This window comes from Perca fluviatilis, chromosome 17 (genome assembly GCF_010015445.1).
Source record: "Perca fluviatilis chromosome 17, GENO_Pfluv_1.0, whole genome shotgun sequence".
NCBI classification, from domain to species: domain Eukaryota; kingdom Metazoa; phylum Chordata; class Actinopteri; order Perciformes; family Percidae; genus Perca; species Perca fluviatilis.
The window spans coordinates 31,768,366-31,775,169 of record NC_053128.1 but is presented as its reverse complement, the minus strand read 5'-3'; the positions used below and the strand labels follow the sequence as shown (position 1 = coordinate 31,775,169).

The window sequence follows — 6,804 nt, the reverse complement described above, 5'->3', positions numbered from 1 at the left end:
TTGTAGGATTTAAAGCCAAATTAAGTCGCTCTCTTTCACAGTTAAACAGTTTAAGGAGGGTGGCCTCGTCTCATACAGCCACAGAGGACTGAATATGTTGGACAGCAATAACATCAACAACCCAGACTAATAAAAGACTAAAACACAAGCACAGATGTGTTTACAGATACGTCTGGAAGCCAGCTCCGTTAACTGATCGAGGATCTTGAAGGCCTGCGGGCACGAAGGATGAGGTTGTGTCCAAAACTGACTGCATCAGTGCAACTAATTAAAGCTTTAGTGCGTAACTTTTTGATATCAATGAACGTCCGTTACATTCAAGCCGTTGCCAAATGAGTTGCTACAAAGCTAATTAAGACTCTCAGCTCCACACAACTCTCTCTGAATCTCTCAGTGTGACTATGTTCAGGAGATTGGGGCGTCCGGTGACTTTCCCGCGCAGAAACTAGAGTGAAGATAATGACTGAAGAGTCCATCATGTTGTTTTAATCCTCCGTGTCCTCCTTGGCTACTAGCACCTGTGTGGAGGAGGAGGAGGGGAGGAGAGGCGCGATCACGGAAGGCTTGTATCATGTGGACGTTGTAGTATATATCCACGACATTCCACTTCTGGGATTGCTCCGTTGCTGCCGAAAATTCCGCCGGATTTCACTCATTTAGGCCGGATGTGCGTCCCCTTCCTCTGTCTCTGTGTTGGCGTTCTAACCTCTGGCTGATTTGTGAGGACTATGGTTAACTGCTCCTCAGATCTCTGCAGGGTAAATCCAGACAGCTAGCTAGACTATCTGTCCAATCTGAGTTTTCTATTGCACGACTAAAACCACTTTTGAACGTACACACGTTCCACCAAAACAAGTTCCTTCCAGAGGCTATTTTGCAGAGGCACCGTGGCTCCGTCTGGAGCTTATTGCCACCCAAGATGATTGTGATTGGTTTAAAGCACGTGTCAAACTCAAGGCCCGCGGCCCAATCCGGCCCATTGCAGATTTCTTTCCGCCCCGCATATCAATTTAGGTTCACAATAGACTTTGGCCCACATGATTTTTGTAGCTTTTTCAATGTTTTTTTCCGACTTTTTTGCCACTTTTTCCAATGTTTTTGGGCCTGTTTTACAACGTTTTTCCCCCAATGTTTTTGTTGCTTTTTTCCCAACTTTTTTGTCGTTTTTTTCTTTGATGGCTAAGTTACTTTTTGGGGTCTTTATGTCGACCAAGCTGTAAGTGAGAAGATTATAGGAGACATGCAATAATATAATAAAAGATGCTTGACTTTTACGATGAAATAATAGCACGTGAATAACCGAAACATGTCTGGCCCTGGATGGGATTCTTATTTTGCAGTGTGGCCCTTCGTGGCATTGAGTATTGACATCCCTGGTTTAAAGAAATGCCAATAAACCAGAGCACGTTTTTCTCCCATCTCAGAGTGCTGTGTGGACTCGCCGACAGTTTTGTTGTCATTACATAGAATTCCTCATAGCGGAGACAGAAACTACGCACTATAGCTTTGTCTTTTTTTTAAACTACCACTGGAGGGCGCCACCATCGAGAGTTTCTAATTCTAAACATTGTGGCTTTAATTCAACGTAAAAAGACTGGTTTAATTGACTTGAACAGTTAATGATGTCGCTGTTTGTTCATTAGTTACCTGAGCCTCAAATCCACACGAGAACATTACAAACACTAAAGTAGGACCCAGTCCTCTGATGGACATCCTGTAAGAAATTAAAGATCTGCATGATGAGAAACACAAACAGATGAACAGGAAGGGATTACTGCCGGGATCAACTGAACCATTTAAGCAAACATGACAACAAAAACCTAGTTCATTACAGAGCCCTTTTGTGTTTTGACTTGGTGCTGGATGAAACCAGTTATCCCAGTAGCTTCCATCACTTCAGGGTACGAAAACGCAGCCAAGTGAGAAGCACAACAACTTTCGAGCTTTCTGTTCTCACTCTGAAAAATACACATTTTTTACTATTGAAATTTTACTATTACTTTTACTATTACTATTCTTTTCTTTTGAAATTTTCAACAATGGGTCCTTCAATAAAATAAGAAGACCGTTTATGACAGCTTCTGGCAGACGACCACATCGCCAACGCACACACGTACAAAAGGGATATCCAAATGTGTGTTACCTTGAATATTGGCACGCATTGCCGGCTCTATCGCCACAGTAACGTCCGGTTACACCACAGATGCATTCTGGGATAGGAGAAAACGATCTTGGGCGGCGCTAAGCTCCGGACGCAGCGACCGCGGCTCTGCTAAATAGTCTCAGGAAGGAACTTGTTTTGGTGGAACATTTGCACCCCGCTAAACCCCCCCAGTGTATCTCAGTGTGTACTTGGTCCACAGCAATCCCGCCAATCGGTCCCAAAACGTCCCAGTTAGAGAGGAAACGACCTAAACGTATTCTTTACAAATCTTAACATTCATTCCCTGAAACGAACCAAGCAGACCTGCCTTGGGTTGTTTTTTTTTGTGGCCCTCCTTCTTTTTAATAAACAAGTCGGAATTTACTCCATCTGAAAGGTAATATTCCCACAGCCCCGAACAAATGTGATTGTGCACTTAAAGGCCACCTGGGAGAGATGCACAGGTAACTCTTGTACGCACACACACACACACACACACACACACACACACACACACACACACACACACACACACACACACACACTGTAAATCCCTGTAGAAAAACTGTTTGTGTGTGTGGCTTTAATAGAAAGTGCTTTAATGCCTGAGCAGCCTCTTAAAGCAATTATTCTTGGAGAGAGTGTGTGTGTTTGCAGAACTCTGCAGTAATCCCTTCATTTCCCTCTCTACAACATGTGGCACACAGCTTGTTTCCTTTGCCTCTCTGACCAGACAAATAAACAACACGAGGACGGACGAAAAGCTCATTATATTTCAACTTGAACTTGCTTTGTCTCATCGGATGTCAACAGTTGGCTGTTTGCTGTCCTGAATATGCAGAGAAGTTGCCCCAGTGTGTGATAGATGGACAGACAGGTAGGTAGGTAGGTAGGTAGGTAGGTAGGTAGGAGATAGGTAGATAGGTAGACAGACAGACAGACAGACAGACAGATTGAAAAACAAAAAACAATACAACATATCTACAAGTAGAGCATAAAAATGCTGAAAGTAAAAAACCTGCGTTTCAGTCAAATTATTTGCAAAATGTATCAAAGGTATCAAAAGTAAACATACTTTTATGCAGAAAATAAGGGTATAGTCTATCTTTGGATAATGATTACATTATTGATTTTATTTAGGCTAATATTAGTATAGGTGAGGGTTAATGCCCGACGAGGTGTCTCTACGATTATCAAAGCAGGACTTTTACGTGTAACAGAGTATTTCTACACTACGGTATTGCAGTATTACTACTTTTTGGATCGGTAGACTACCTCTCACACCTGATTTAAGGTGGATGCTACATCGTACCCACCGAACGACAACACGGGCATACTGCGCAGGCGTCAACACATTTGACCTAATGAGAACCAGATGTAAGTTAAACCTGACTCCTGTCTTTTAATTAACAGCGTTGACGCTTGTGTAGTTTGGCAGATTCGTTCGGTGGGTACAATTTAGCATCTACTCTGATATTAAAAAAGAATTCATTTACAATATCAAGGCATAGAAAACATGACAATAACACCTCCCAGCACACTGGATAAAAGGACAAATTCAAAAGTATAAAATAATAAAATATGTATCATATATCAAAATCATAAAGCACTTCTTCATGTTGCTAGGGAGTCCTTAAACATCCGTGTCTCCTCCTTAAGTTTGAATCTCTGCACGCCTCAACACACGGGAGGTTATTTAAACTACAACTTTAAAGGTAACTGGATGTAAACTTAACCCTGTCTCGTTCGGTGGGTACAATCTAGCATCTACGCTGATTTCTTCTGCTGTGTCGCTTGACGATGACGTAGCAGCTAACAGGTAGACATGCATGCGAGTTGTTTTTAAACGTTCTCCCAATACATGCATGGTGTTAAACCGGAGAGAAGACTAAAACAAAGCGTCCGCGGGGGGAAGCTGCAGGTAAGATATAAAGACGGACATGTTGCCGTTGTTGTTGGAGTTTTAAACGCGTGTTTGAGTCCGTGTCGTAGCTTCCGCCTCCTCCGTGTTTACAAACTGCCTCTCGGTGTTAGCAGCTAGCTAGCGTTAGCTCCAGTAACACCTCTGGCTGCAGCTTCTCCAATGGGACGATTTCGCGCTTTTCTCTGTGTTCACATAACGCTGCAACCAACCAGTTGGGAATACTGTCTATTGGAAATGTAGACATTTGTACTTTACCCAAGTACCCAAGGGCGTAACTTTGGGTTCAGCATTGGGGCCCCCCGCCCCAAAGCTGCTGGGGGGACATGTCTGCATGTATTGAGAAAAGCGACAGAAAAACGCAAAACAAGGCGACAAAAACTCAGAAAGAAGCAACAAAAAAAACAGTAGAAAAAAATGACAACATAAAGGCAACAAAAACACACGCACAAAATAAAAAAAATATTCAAAACGAGACAAACAACGTTCAAAAAAGCAACAAAAACTTCGGGAAAAGCCCAGAATGGATTATTTGCGACATCGACCCTGTAAATTACACGTATAACTTTACATTAACATACTACAATCAGTGCTTGAAGTGGGGGGAAAAAAGATGCCGGTACTCTCTTGCATTGGCAGATCATTATGACATTTGAGATTTCTACAGTGAAAAACAAAACTTGGAGATATTGCTGGTACAACAACAATTTATTGTTATTTATTAACAACATAAATGTAGGCCTATGTATTTATTTAAACAACTCGTGTGTGTGTGTGTGTGTGTGTTAGGGGTGGGAATCCCCAGAGGCTTCACGATACGATATCATCACAATACTTATGTCACGATATGATCTTATTGTATCTTATTTTAAACAGATTGCAATATCCTGCGATATATCGCAATTTATTAACTTTTTTCCAACTTCAAATTTTTCCCAATTTCAAATTATGTTCCTAGAAGGGAACTTTGTCAACATCTGTTTTATCTAAAAAGATAAATTTAAACCATGCTGTATCGATTTTTTTCCCCCCACCCCTCGTGTGTGTGTGTGTGTGTGTGTGTGTGTGTGTGTGTGTGTGTGTGTGTGTGTGTGTGTGTGTGTGTGTGTTTTATAAAATTCCACCGTTTTCTATAAAAAAAAAAATGTAAATGCTATAAAATTGAATAAAACACCCAAATTCAATGAAAGTAGTAGAGTGGTGAAAGTACTGATCATTTATTGTACTTGTGAAGAGCGTCCTACAGTATATGGAACCATCCACGTTATTTATTTTGACAATTTTGGTTGAAAGAAAACCCAAATTTCTGATAGAGAAACTTTTTGAAAATTGGGTCAAATTTGCCCCCGAGGACACCAGGAGAGTTAACAGTTGACACCTGTCCAGTAATCTCTGCAGCTCTAGTCGACCTAAACATCTCTAGTGTGGTTAAAATACTGGTATTAACAAACTTAAAAAGAAGATGGCGACAGATGTGTGTCTTGCTGCAAAGAACAGTGTCTTTAAATGTAAAAAAAAAAAAAAAAAGTCACTTTCCAGTAAGAAGTTTCTCCACTGGTGCTTGTACTGTATCTGGTCCTGAAGCAGGTGTTGTCAGGATGTAGTTAAAGACGGGGGGGGGGGGTGCGGCGAGGAAGCTCGGCGCTGCGGCCGGTCATTATAGCAGCCCCGCTAACTGCGGTGTGAGTGTCCGTGGCGAGCCTGTACTTAGCTCTAATGAGAGGCTGTGTGTCGGAGCATCACAGTCCTCACGGAGACGTGATGACACGGTGGCATGAAGCGGCGCTCACCGTGTACTCTGTGGTCATTACACCAACAAACGCCACGGAGGGGAACCCGTGGTTAACTCTAACATCGCCCTCCTTCTTCTAGCGAGAGGTCTGTGCATATTTCAGCCAAGTAAACACTTGATGAAGTTGTTCTTTTTGTTGATTTAGGCTACATAGATCAAGTTAATCTTAGGAGGGAGTCCAGAGGGTGTAACGATGCATGTGTAAAGATTCCAACCAGTTGAGATAAAAAAATGAATGGTGATACAGTTTTTAAATATCCTAGGGCGTAATCTTCTTTAACTTTCACTTGTTTGACTTTACACATCACTACTGCTACTACTACTACTACTACTACTACTGCTACTACTACTACTACTACTACTACTACTACTACTACTACGGTACTACATCATGGGCCCTATCTTGCACCCAGAGCAGCGCAGCTGTAAAATGTGCCTAGGATTATGCACACGCACACTATGCTTGTTACACACACAGGGACGCACAGCAGCGCGCACACACACATGCAGAAGATTACAAATAAAAATATTAGGGTGCAAATCCTCTATCGTAACAGCAATGCTCCAAGGTCCAAACGCGCCTGGCTTTGAAAGGGAATGGGAGCTGATCTCTGATTGGTTGATTACATGTTACGCCCAAAACACACCGTTAAAATAGGGCCCCATATCTGTTTCCAGCGAAACAGAGCGAAAGCATAACCTGCAGAAGATCCATGTTATGTTCTTCTTCACGAATGAAATTAATGTCAGACTGACTGACTGATGTGTCATGTTCATTCTTAGAAAAATTATTATTATTATATTATTATTATTATATTATTTAAAAATGTAGAGATCGCAATACTAGGATCGCAACTCAAATCGAATCGGCGTCCATGTATGGTGAAAGAATGGAATCGTGTGTGTGTGTGTGTGTGTGTGTGTGTGTGTGTGTGTGTGTGTGTGTCT

The 6,804-nt window shown here is 41.9% G+C and overlaps 1 protein-coding gene across 4 annotated transcripts in view; it reads left to right on the top strand.

Annotated features, from left to right (window-relative positions):
- The first annotated feature begins 3,915 nt into the window (after nt 1–3,915).
- The window catches only part of xrcc4 (X-ray repair complementing defective repair in Chinese hamster cells 4), a 53,340-nt gene continuing 50,451 nt past the window's right edge, over nt 3,916–6,804 (top strand). For all 4 annotated transcript variants that reach the window (XM_039779236.1, XM_039779235.1, XM_039779234.1 and 1 more), the window contains exon 1: nt 3,916–4,064. The gene's annotated coding sequence lies outside the window, so the exon portion shown is untranslated. The remainder of the gene's footprint in view (nt 4,065–6,804) is intronic.